Source organism: Lactuca serriola, chromosome 8, assembly GCF_051521515.1.
Source record: "Lactuca serriola cultivar US96UC23 chromosome 8, Lser_US96UC23_V15, whole genome shotgun sequence".
Taxonomy (NCBI): Eukaryota; Viridiplantae; Streptophyta; class Magnoliopsida; order Asterales; family Asteraceae; genus Lactuca; species Lactuca serriola.
This window is the reverse complement of record NC_136415.1, coordinates 265,239,856-265,252,996: the sequence shown is the minus strand read 5'-3', so window position 1 is coordinate 265,252,996 and position 13,141 is coordinate 265,239,856.

The window sequence follows — 13,141 nt, the reverse complement described above, 5'->3', positions numbered from 1 at the left end:
AAGATAATTGTCAATAGATTCATGTTTTGTATTAGTTTAAGGTTTAGACTAATTACATGAAAAAGTTTGATTTGAATTATCTTGTTCTTATGAGTTGCTTAGATTAATAGAAAAGTTAATTGATTATGTGTTTTCAATCCAAATTAATCTAAGAGTTGATTCTAAAATGTGTTTTTGTAACTTGTCCTCAAGTTATATGAAAAGTCACATTTAAGTTTCATAAAACTCATAAAAGTTGGCAATGGTTACAAAAGATGAAGAGTCTTGTCCTTAAGTTATGGACGTTCAAGAGTCACTTCATTAATAAATAAATAAATAAAGTGTAACCTTAATTAATTTCATAAGTTATAAAATAAAGAAAAGTTAATTCTTTTATTAGTTTAAAGTCTTCCATAACTTGTCCTCAAGTTATGGAACTTGAAGAGTTTTTGGATTAAAACTACTTTAAACACATAAGTTATGGAATTAATTAGTTTTGAATAGTTTCAAAACTTGCCCTCAAGTTTTGGAATTTGAAAAATTTTCACTTATGAATACTTTAATTCCAAGTTAGCCCTTAGAATTTTAAAGAGTTAAAATTCAACCCTTATACTTTATAATATTATAAGGTAATAATATATATATATATATATATATATATATATATATATATATATATATATGTATAAGAGTAAAGTCAGTCTTACCGTTAGTACGCCTCATTCATGAAGCCGGTCTATAAGGTGGGTATAAGGTTGTTTCCTATAAAATGGCAACTTAATAGGTGTCCACTCTCACCCACCGCTTGCTTGACCGGTGGAGGGTCGTTAGCCGAACGGGTTTGACAAGACTATAATTCTCCCTTCATTAAAAGTATTAATGATAAATACTAAGTGACTAAACTCTTAATAAAACCCAATCTTAGTTACTTAGGAAAAATGTGAATAAGGTGCTAATCCATGAAATTACACTTTGCACTTTGTTTAAGTCGGTTAGTGGAGCGTGTGTGGTTAACCGGCACACTAACGCGTATTTAACAAGGTAGGCAAAGGGTAACTTAATGTTTATCATAGTATCGATGGAGCGTGTGTGGTTAACCGACACATCGATTGAGGGGTAAACACTTAAGGGTACCAAGTAATTTGCATGGTTGCTTCACACCTTGTTTTGTGATCCTCGGCATCCCAGTCACAAAACCTGAAGGGCACACTCGAGATTGAAACATGCCATTGAACAGTTCAATGAATCTCAAAGATCTAGGAGTTTAAAACCAATTAAAAACCTAATTATTATTTCGTTTTTCATGGTGGAAATTGGTGAATCGTCATTCACCTACCTTCAAATATTTTATAGCTTGGATTACGGCATACCTCTTCTAAGTTATAAAATAGTTTGTTGGGTCCTAGCCTTAATATTTCATATTGGGTGTCATATTAAGGACTTTAAAATCAACTATCTTGAATATCTCCCAAAAGATGTCTGGTTTAGACATATATGATCTTCCCAAATCTCTTGAAACAAGCTTTCCTAAATGAAGATGATGTCCCTTGGAAATCATACTTCATTCACCTCCTCCAATTATTCTCCCCAACCCACTAGTTCTTGAAAAGTTTAAGGTCACTCAAGCCCAATTGGCAAGGCAAGGTCTAGGTGTGGTCACGTCTTGGAGATGTAGTCACATATTGACAAGCCGGGAGAGTTGGGTGTCAAAGTCTTGATAAAGTTGGTGGTTCAACTACTTTCTAAGTCACATAGTGAGTTCTTTTGGGACACCTATGAAACAGACTATGACAAGACCCTTAATGATCTTAACTATTTGTTAAGATCAACTTCCTTAAAACTTGATGGACATTGACAATAGTGACACAGGAAATCCAGAAAAACATTCTCTTCCCAATGGAAAAGGATCAGCCATAGTCAACTCGGTTGACCAAATGGTAAAGAGAAAAGCTAAGTCTGTGATAGTCCCGTGTACCATTATCAAAGGGTCCATATGTTTATATTGCCAAAGAAAGGGGCATTGGTTGTGAAGCTGCCAAATTTACCTAAGGATGTTAATGTCAATAAGTTTGACACTACTTCAGGTAAAGTCCACTATCTAACTCTGCTAAGTTTCTATTCTGAGATTCTGGATACATAACGTGACTGGGTCACATGGTGATGTTTTAAGAATCAAAGAAAAGTGAAGAAACTTAAAGAAAGAATATGCTGAATCTGATCGTGTAGATGGATTTCTATCGCATAGCTTGAAGATCGGATTCTTGAGCTACTTCTTAGGAGTTATGAGATATTGCTTAGGAATAGATAACAACAAAGTTTTCATGTGCTTTTGCACTGTAAGGATAATTTTTTTCGCAAAGTTTTAGAATAAAAGGAAATTTTTGATTTTATTTATTTTAAAATATCCTTACAATGGCATTTGAGGAAAAATTGTTGCTTATAAGATTCCATTCATAGCAAGAGTGGGAATATGAAATTGATTCTTTCGTTTGTGGTAATGTCTAAATTTACCAAATAAGGAAAGATTCTCATCACCCAAGTTTCAATTGGACCGGAACTTGGAATCATGCAAGTTGTATAGCATGATGAATGAGAACTTTCAAGTATTGGAAAATTAAGACTAATTACTTATTCACATGGATGTGTGAGTCAAGAAATGGACTAAGGGATCGAGTACATAGTCTTGTGCACTGGTTAAGTCCACCACAAAAGATTGATAAGACTATTCATCATAGTTTACTAAAGTTCAGTAAATATGATTATACTTACAAGCTTAAGTGTAACTCTGAGACATTGGAAAAAGATTCCAATGTAAGGCAGAGCGAATAAGAAGAATCAAATTAGGCAGAAAGATAAAAGTTTCTCAAATCTGAAAAGATGGGAGAGTACTTTAGTATCAGTTTTTATGATCATCTTAATGATTTAGAGACCTAATCACAATTCATCCTCTAAGTGCATTCTGATAGCTAAGAAGAGGAGCTATGAATTGTTGAAGTGGTTAAATCAAGAAGATGAGTCATACTTCGTTCCAATACAAGTCTTAGAGTCATAATCCAAGATTGTAACTTGAGTGACATGTCTTAAAGAAGGTTTAAAACACTTGTCAAATGTAAGAGTAAAATTTTTCTACTCTTGTACATTTGAAATTGGTAAGTTGTGATGTTTTGGATAAAACAAAGACCAACTTAGTCCAATTGTGTGAAGTGTTTGTCTTGATTAGAATCCACACTATCTCTTGGATGTTTGACAAGGGAGTCTTATAGGTCAAGAGGACAGTGGGAGTCTTAAAGGTCTTGAAAGTCTCAAGAACTAATCAAGAATAAAACCTGAAGTTCTTCACTAGCACACGACTTGAGGTTTATAACCTATCGTTTTGACATATTCTGTGCCCATTCCAGTTATAGTTGGCTTTCATTCTTAGAGTTCTCAATGTGTTGCACGACAACTTGGAAGCAATGGCAGGCCCTTGAGTAGCCAGGTGGCAAGAAGTTAAGATTGAGTTCAATCCATATGAGTTTGGATTTGTCATTATCCTTGTCTTGTGACTATGGTTTTGACAAATTCATATGGGTAGGAACTCGTACACCATTAAATCTAAGTGTCATAAGGTTTCTCTCCGATTGATGAAAATGATGGTGAGGAAACACTTTCACTAAGTAGATCTTAGCTAGATAACAATTGTGATATTTTCATTCTCAAAGTCGTTAGTGGAGCGTGTGTGGTTTACCGGCACACTAACCTGGACTTGTGAGAAGTGGCAAAAAGGTCTAACCATTATGATTATGACATCCCTCTTCATAATTGATTAGACACACAAGTGTGTTATCTAAGGGAAGGTGTATGATTTTGATGAAGTTTTATCAAAACAATCTTGCATCAGAAATTTGAACTTTGGTAAGAAAGTCAATGAAGTATTGATTTCTAGAAGTCCAACTGATTTCTGAGTACATGTCAAAGCTAGTGGGAGCATAAGTATTATGCTAATAATCATCATGTTAGTGGGAGCATGATAATTATGATAAGTATTGCAAGTTAGCAATGTTAGTTATAGAAAACAAAAGGTTTCAATTGGGAAAGAGTTGTTTTGCTATAATTAATGGAGAGGAAATTATACTTCATCTCAAATCTATAAGCTTAGATCGTGAGGTTTTAATCATTTAGCCAAGGATATATATATGAATTTCATGTTGGAATGGCTCAACATAAGGAAATTCTGTATATGGGTCCATTATTTGCGTTCTAAAATTCGATTATGATTACGGAATCCCTTTTCATAATCTGAATTATGAGAACTTGGCAAATTGAAATGGAAATATGATAGCAAAAGACTGGTTTAGTCTTTATGTGAGACATCATGAATCGTGTCCCATATGCTTCGGATATAGGATCGATTACATGTGCTATATTCATCCTTTCTAAAATTTTCCAAATGCCTGGGGCATTAAGAAGAGAAAAGGTTTAAAACTGGATATGACTAAAAGGATTAAACAATTGTCGAGGACAATCTAAGGTTTACCAATGATTGGTTGTTCAAGGACAGTTGGAAGTATAGTGATAATTTTGGAAGGACCATATTGACATAATCTGTTAGGAGGCAACTCTTGTTCAGAAGTGATAGTCAAAATGGAATCTGGAAATGTTTCAAAGTTAGAATTTTTAATCTGTGTAAGATTAAGGAAACTTAATGCAAGAAGGATGTTTCCAAAGCAGTTGATCTCCTTTGGAATGCTCTGTAATGTTTGTTGTCAAGTCTTTATGACTTTGTGCATAATCATTACAAGAGGATCAATGCATATAAGTTTAGAATCTAACAGATTTCAGTAAAAGGCATGAATTTGGAATTCTTGCATTTGCAGTAAGGATTTGGGAGTGTGAAAAGAGAATCATTGAAGTTATGTTCAATTGATCTAGTTCACAAAGTAAAGATCATAGACAAACATAGTATGCATACTTGGTGTGTGGCATGACTAGTGTTTAGAAAACATAGTGTACATGCTTGGAGCATGGGACAACTATTGTTTTAAATTCAAGAATAAAGTTGATAGCTGAAACAGTATACAATGAATAATGTGTAATCATATGGTGATAAATAAAAGGTGTTTTATTTATGTTCATAGGTTTTGATACCATATTGGATTCAATTATTATTATGTTTCACTTTGCATGTTTTGACTTCCCGAATAAACTAGGTTATTCTTCCGGAATGACTAAGTTATTCAAACCATCCACAGTCGGTCATATGTTGGAAGTAGATATGAATTAAGAATGTCATGGGTTGGCTTGTAGAGGTCTAAGGTGTTGGACAAAGGGCTACAACACTCATGACTGCTCATAAGTTCTGAGTATTGGATTCAACCCGCGCTCATTGGAATCACTTCATGGATTTTATCACAAGTGATCATGAGACGATAATATCTTATATTCTTCAAACCTAGAGATATGAGTTGTTACTATGAGTTGATAGTACATTGATTGCACGAAAACGCATTTGGTAACTCGGTGCTATAAAACGTGCCTTTGTGTATGATTCAACAAGTAGTAGAACAAGCCATATGAGTCGAAGTTTATCCATTCCTTTTACCTTCGGGATAAAAGCGATATCTGTGGGCCCCTCGATGATTTGATGATGACAAATGGAAGTGCTCGGCCGAGCCAGGACTGGTTTGATTTGTTCAATTAGTTAGTCGTCATAAATCGGAAATCGGGAAACAACAAATGGACAGAGTGAATGATTTATAATCCATGTCTCAGTCCATATGATATCTAGAATGGAGGAATATATGATCCCTTATCTAATGGACAAGTTCGTTGACAAGATCAGAGTTCGACAACGGCTTTAAGAGCTACGATTGCCAGTTAGGTTTGAAGTCATACGCAATAATAGTTTTAGACTTATCCAAGTGGGAGACTGTTGGATTAATGTCTAAGTCCATAACTATATTTGGTATGTACTTGACCCGACCCAGCATGGTCCATTTGGGTTGCACTTCACCGACACAATCTATATGGATAATCTTTTGAGAATAGTATGTTTATGATTAATATTAATATATTATAAGTTCTAATATATTAATATGGAATCATATTATTTAATTAATATTGATCAAGAATTAATTTATAATTAATTAAGTGATCAAAATGAACTAATTAAATATGGACTCTTATATATATGGAATGGGCCAAGTTCATCTAGGTTGGGCTAAGCTTTCATGGATAGTCCATGGAGTCTTTAACCCATGGATCATATGAAATGAAAGGTCATGGGTTCAACCCTAGTCTCCATACTATATAAAGATGTCCTTGGTTGGTGAAATTGGCACTAGTGTGGATACACTAAGAGGGCTAGCCGATTTCACTAGATAGAACCAAGTATTCATATTCTCTAAAGTCTTCCAAGGTGTCTTGGTGATTTGTGATTCCACTTGAGGCTTCCACACTATTGGGGCTAAGCTCTCAAAGCTTGAAGACATCAAGCTACATCAAAAGGTATGTCATCTAACTAGTACTTTGTAGATTAAGAACATCATAATATGCTAGTTAGGATTTAAAGCCTTGGAAAGTTCTTATTAGCATGTATAATAGAGAAAACATAGATCCAAGGTTTATAGGGTTGCATGTACACCATAGGAGTGTTAGAATGCTCAATACCCAACAGACTCGCAGCTGATGATACCCGGATCTCAAATCGATCTTCGAGAAATAACTCGCTCCTTGGAGTTGGTCGAACAAGTTGTCGATGCGTGGTAGGGGATGTCGGTTCTTGATAATGAGCTTGTTGAGTTCCTGGTAATCGATGCACATGCAGAAAGATCCATCCTTCTTCTTTACGTACATGACTGGTGCTCCCCAAGGTGAGAAGCTCGGTCTGATGAATCCTTTATTGAGTAGTTCATTTAATTGGCTGGATAATTCTTGCATCTTAGCTGACGCTAGACGATATAGCGACTTCGCAACTAGGGTAGCTCCGGGAATTAAATCGATCCTGAACTCGACTTGTCGTTCTAGTGGGACTCCTGGAAGATCTTCAGGGGAGACATCAGGAAAATCGCAGACTGCTGGAATGTCTTTGAGGTCTTTCACTTCTTTTTCCTTATCTACTAAATGGGCTAAGAAGGCATGGTACTCCTTACGCAGGTATTTCTGGGCTTTGACGCAAGAGATGATTTGTAAATTGGTACCGGGTTTATCACCATAAATGACAAGAGTTTCACCGTTTGGCAGATTTAGGCGAACGACCCTTTCGTGACAAAGTATATCATCATGGTGTAGGCTTAACCAATCCATACCGATGATGACATCAAAGCTCTTTATAGTGATCGATTTGAAATGAATGTTTGTTTAGATTTAGTGTTCAGCCTATGTACATATCGTTTGTGCTTTCTGTTCTACCGTTTGCCATTTCTACTATAAATATCTTATTGAGTGATTGATGGTTCTGTTTTAATATGTGTTTGAATTTATGACTCACGAAACTCCTCTCCGCACCACAATCAAAGAGTATGCATGCATAAGCGTTATTGAGGAGAAACGTACTCGTAACCACCGTGGGATCAGCTATTGCTTCGTTCTGCCCTATTGCCAGCACTCCTCCTATGACGCTAGCATTCCTTGCCTTAGGGAAGTCTCTCTTGTAGTGTCCAGCCTCACCACACCCATAACACGCCTGGCCCACACCGACTCTAGGGACTTGGGTGATTGGTCATGCCGGTGCCTTACAGAAATGGGCAGTGTGCCCTTTCTTATTGCAGTTGTTACAATGCATCTCCCAAAAATTTTGGTTGTGATGGAAATTGCATTTTATGCACTTCGGTAGGTTCCCAGCATATTGCTTTGCTGGTGCAGAGGCAATAGGAACAGCAGTGGGGGTAGTAGCGGCATGGACTGCCACTATTTGTTGATTCTTGGAAGGTTCCTGTGAAAACTGACTCTTCCTCTTGTTCCAAAACTTCTTCTTGCATTTGTTGTTGGTACTGATGTTGTTGTTGTTGTTTCCTATGGTTTGCTCCGGGACAGTAGTTGCGAAGCCTTGACAGATTCCATGGTCAACGAGAGCTTGTGCCATCTATTTGGCGCTATCGAAAGCGACTGGTTTGGAAGCTAGTACACTTCCTTGAATTTGGGGTGACAGTCACAAATGTATCTTTCGATCTTCTTTCTCTCTAGAGCAACCATCCCTGGGCAAAGGATTGCCAAATCACTAAACCTATTGGTATAGGTTGTGATGTTCGAGCCTACCATAGTAAGGCCCTAAAGTTCCTGCTCTAGCTTTTGTACTTCGCCCCTTGGACAGTATTATTGCATTAACATTTACTTTAGATTCTCCTAGCCCATAGAATTTGCCACTACCAGAGTTAGTGACTTAACGTGGCCATTCCACCATGTCAGAGCTCTCTCGGAGAATGTACAAGATGAAAAATTTACCTTTGATGATATTAAAACTTAATCTGGAAGATAATTAGATCTTAAACAGGTAAATAAATATTAAACAGCAAGAATGAACGCAAAATAAAGAACAACTCAAGGATGAATCAAACGAGTCGAATGATTATAAAATAAACCCTCAGAAGAGCTCGATCAAGAACATCAACTGTAGAGGGTTGGAGGTTTACAAGAACGATAAACAAATTTGTAATACTATCGTAATGATCGTTACCCTAATATGCATGCAAGCATATCTTTATATAGTAAACCTAGGAAGCTCACGGTTGGACAGGCCCAAAACCGGAGTACAAAATAAATGGACTAGCAGCCGAGCCCAATGACGCAATCTTCAAACGAGTCTTCAACTCAACAATCTCCCCCTTTGCGTCAATTGGAGCGAGATCTTCACTTGTTACTTGGGCCAACAGCAGCACCAGGGACCTTCTTCTTCACGGTCTCAAACAGACGAGAAATCAGAGCAAGTATCGTCTGCCTGAATCTGATGTACCATTGGATCATGTCGTTGAAGTACTTGACATCATCTGCTGCATTCTCCTTACACCTTCGGATGATCGATAGCACGTGCTCTAGACAAGCAGTGGTGTAAAGATGTTTGTCAGCTAAAGCAAAGAGACATTTATGTCCTTCTGCTCTAGTGAACATGACCGAATTGCGCTTCGGGTCGATCTTGCCCATTTGCATTTGATTGAGATCACTGGCCGATCCCACAGGAGATATCTTCGGTTTCTTCTTGAAGACTGTGGCTACCTCCTGATCCATTAGGGCTACCTCCATGATGTAACAGACTAACATCCTTTGGAGATGGTCTATAATTGGACCATATTCGGCTTCATTCGTCAAAAGGATGATATGCAAAACAATCCAATCATGAGGATTTAGGTTCGGTAGATCTGCCAAGGATATAAGATGTTCAGTTCTTGCAGATCCTCGAATCACCTTGAACCGAACGTTGATGAATCTTCCTTCGATATAAGGCTTCAAAACCCGAACATTCACTATCTTCTGGGTGCTCCATGTTTGATACTGAGGACGAGCAGCCTTCAGATAGAATTCGATCAGCTCCCTATCAACCTCAGGGTTCGGATGAGGGACTTCAAAAATATTGTAGAAGGCGTGGAAGATAAACGCCTTTCGAGTCAACGACATGTCGAACTGCAAATCGACAGAATTATAGCAGTCGAAGGAGATCACCGGCTCGAGCCATAGGATGCTGGGAGTATCTATGGCCTCCTTTATCATTCTCTCCCGAGTCCAGGTAGGGAAGAGAGTCTTCCTGCTCTCAAGGAGATCGTGGGCTTCTTTCTTCTTGCGTTCGGCTTCTTCAGCCTCTCGCGCCACACGAATGTAGTCATCATCAACATTGCGACTGTTTTTACGTTTCAACATGTCCGCAATGGTTTCTTTATCTTCATATTCATCTTCTTCCTCGGCTATGTTCTTCCCTTTATCCTTCACACCCGAACCCGAAGCTTGACCAGTCGGAGGTGGTTCGGTTGTGTGAGTAGCTGTTGAGGAAGGAGGTGGTTTCGATCCGGACTTCTTCCCTTCTCCCCCTTGTTTCGGATTGGACACGAAACTAGGTAAGCCTTCGATTTTGCTGAGAAGGTCCATGGCAGGAGTAAGTTTTTCAGCAAGGGTGCACCTCACCGAATGGTTGAGAATCGGATCGTGTGCTTCCAGGATGTTAGATAGGGCAGCGTGTACATCCGAAACACAAGTTCTTATAACCTCCCGTTCGGATCGAAGAGCTTCAAGCTGTTGCTGATAGTTTGAAATTTGAGTGCTCTTGACCTTGAGGGCGGTGGTTTTGCTTGCCAGAACGTCCATCAATGAGTTTTCAGCTGCGAGATCCTCTTGAAGCTTAGCGAGGCGCTCATCAATGGAGGCACGAAGGGCCGAGTTGTCATCGCTTATGGATTGGCGAAGGTTAGCGAATGACTGTAACTCCGTTGAGACGAACTTGGCAAATTGCTGAACGATTGGTTCCAAAGTTGTCTTGGTGGCATCAGTGCTCTCCTGTAAGGACTTCAACAGGGAAGAGGCGTCTGAGAATAGTTTATCGACTTTTGCGGTCGCAGCCTCACAGGCTTTTGTGGAGGCGTCTATGGCGGCTGTGGCTGAAGCTATAGAATCATGCTGAGCCCTGGAGAAGGCGTCAACAATCTTTTGAAGAGCGGCTTCAGAGAGAGAGGACTGAGAGTTGGTGGATGACGCAAGAAGTAAGTCAACCTTCTCGTTTAGCTCCTTTAGATGCTTCTTTGTTACTGGAGCATCGTCCTCATCATCACTTCAAACCTGAAACGGACTATAGTAGACCGAATCGAAGGTCATGTTTTCACCGCCTAGAAATGGGTTATCTCCATCAGAGGCATGATCTGGAGATGGTGGGGGTGGTGAAGCTGGGGGTGTGGTGGTTTTTGTAGGTTCAGGTTGAGTATTTGTAGGGGTAGTTTCGGGTGGTGGTTGAGTGTGGGTAGGTTCAGTTGTATGCTGGGTTTCGGTTTGAGGTGGTTCGGTTACGGGTGGTGTTTCGGTTGTACTGGTATGAACCCCCGTATCAGATACGTTGGTTGTAACCTTTGTGGTGGTTGTAGTTGTATCTGTGAAAATGGGTGGTGGTATAGGGAAAGAGGTTTTAGATATGGTGGTGAAGGGGTTTATGGTGGGAATGGAAGTAGGGATGGTTGGAGGAGGTGAAGGAACTGGTGAGACATGAATTTCCATGTTTGGGGTAGGTGATCGGGGTGGGGTGTTGCCTCTGGGAGGGGTTTCGCCTCTTTGAGAGCCGTCCGAACCTGAACTCTCGTTTTCTAAGTCACTCGAAGAGGAAGTGATTACAAGCTTTCGCTTCGGTTGAGTCTTCCTTCGCTTCGGTTGCGGTGACTGTGCAGGTTTCGTTTGTTTCCTCTTCTTGGGAGAAGGACCTTTAGGAGCTTTGGTCACTTGCTTCCCTTTTTTCGCCTTTTTTCCCCTGTTAACCGGTTTGTCAGCATCATGGATGGACTTTAGCATTTCCGGTGTAAGTTGCCTAGGTCCAGTCACTTTGAACTCCTTAATCGTCTGGATGAGCCTGCTGTCAGAGGGAACATCGCCATACATTGTCTTCGGAATAGAGCCAATGAACGAGAATTTGCATGCATCAGAGACGATGATCTTCGTGGTATGAAAAGTACCGACCGAAGACATCGATGCACTAGCAGCAGTGGGAATATCAAACTTATCCATCGCCCATTTGGTGATAAGAATCCAGAACCGGGCAAACGACACCTCTGAATGTCGTGATGAAGAAGAAAGGCTCTGGATGAGCTGTTGCCAGAGGACCAACCCAAAGTCTAGGTTGACTCCATTGTAAATTGCATACATAATCGACAGGAACAGTTGACTTGAACCATCGGATCCTGAGCTCCTTTCAGATAAGCCCTTGAAGAGGACTGTAAACATGCCGTTCCACTGTGGCGGCAAGCAGGATTTTTTAAACTTCGCAACGGAGGTGAGCACCTCCATGTACCCCATATTATAGAACATGTTGTACAGATGCCCAACCGGAATCGTCTCCAGATTGATTCTTGTAGGATCAGCAGCCAACCCTAGCAGTGTGCAGAATTGTTGTCGAGAAATGGAGGTCTTGTGATCCATGGGCATAGACTCAATCCTGGAGAGAGCTGGAGCGATTTGGGAGTACTTCAGGCACTCGATGATCGGCGACATATAAGAGTCGTACGCCAGAGGGTTTAGATCGATCACCAAGCATTGTTGTGGACGAATAGGAAGGATGTGTGAGGTAGCATGGACGGAGGATGATTCTGCCATTGTTGAAGGTAGTAGAAGAAGATGAACAGTGAAGCTTGTGGGATGTTTTGCTCTCTTGGTAATTCCGGATGCAGTAAAAAGGTAAATGGGAGTGTAGACTGCCTTTTATAGTGGGTGAAAGGAGAGAGAAAAATCGTTTCAAATCTTCTATGGAAATACGAAAGGGTTTCCGGAATGACAGATGCGTGACAGTTAAGGCATGTGATGATCACGTAGGAGAGAGAGTGTCAGATTCCTAGGATCACGCCGCCCAACAAGCGCCGTTTCAGAACATACCGTTTCAAATCCTCACGCGCCTTTAAGTGCCTGAGAGGTGTTGCTTGAAATGCGCACACGCGTCCATGATGTCAGTAAAAGAATGGGCGTTTCAAATTCACACGCGTTCCCTTTTTAACTGCCGTTTGAATTTTAATCCTTTGATCTCCCGCCTGAGTCAGCAACCCTTTATCTTATCTTCGAAATGGCATCTTTTGAATTAAATACCCACGTGGATGATTTTTGACCACAGCTTGATAATTAACCACCAAAGCAATAATACAGCCTGTAATAATTAGTAACGGAATTTTGGAAAATCAAAGATTTTCGTGCGAAGAGTGTAAAAAGAAAAGAAATAAAGCAACTCTTTTAAGGAATGACTGTGATGTCAATAATGACACGAAACAAATGATCCTGGGCACGAATCTCTTCCTTCAAGATCAAGAGAGACCTCAAAGTGTTAATGTGGATTCCCGTTGAATGACGATCAAACATTTATTAATAAATGTTGAAAGGCTTCTTTTAATTAGGCTAAGTAAGGGTGGCTTTCGCTTTGATTCAGCAATTCTAATCTTGAAATAAGAAAGAAAGTGAACAAAGTACTTGTGAGACCGGTGTAGTCTGTTGAACAAGTAGGTAGGAATTAATTTTAAAT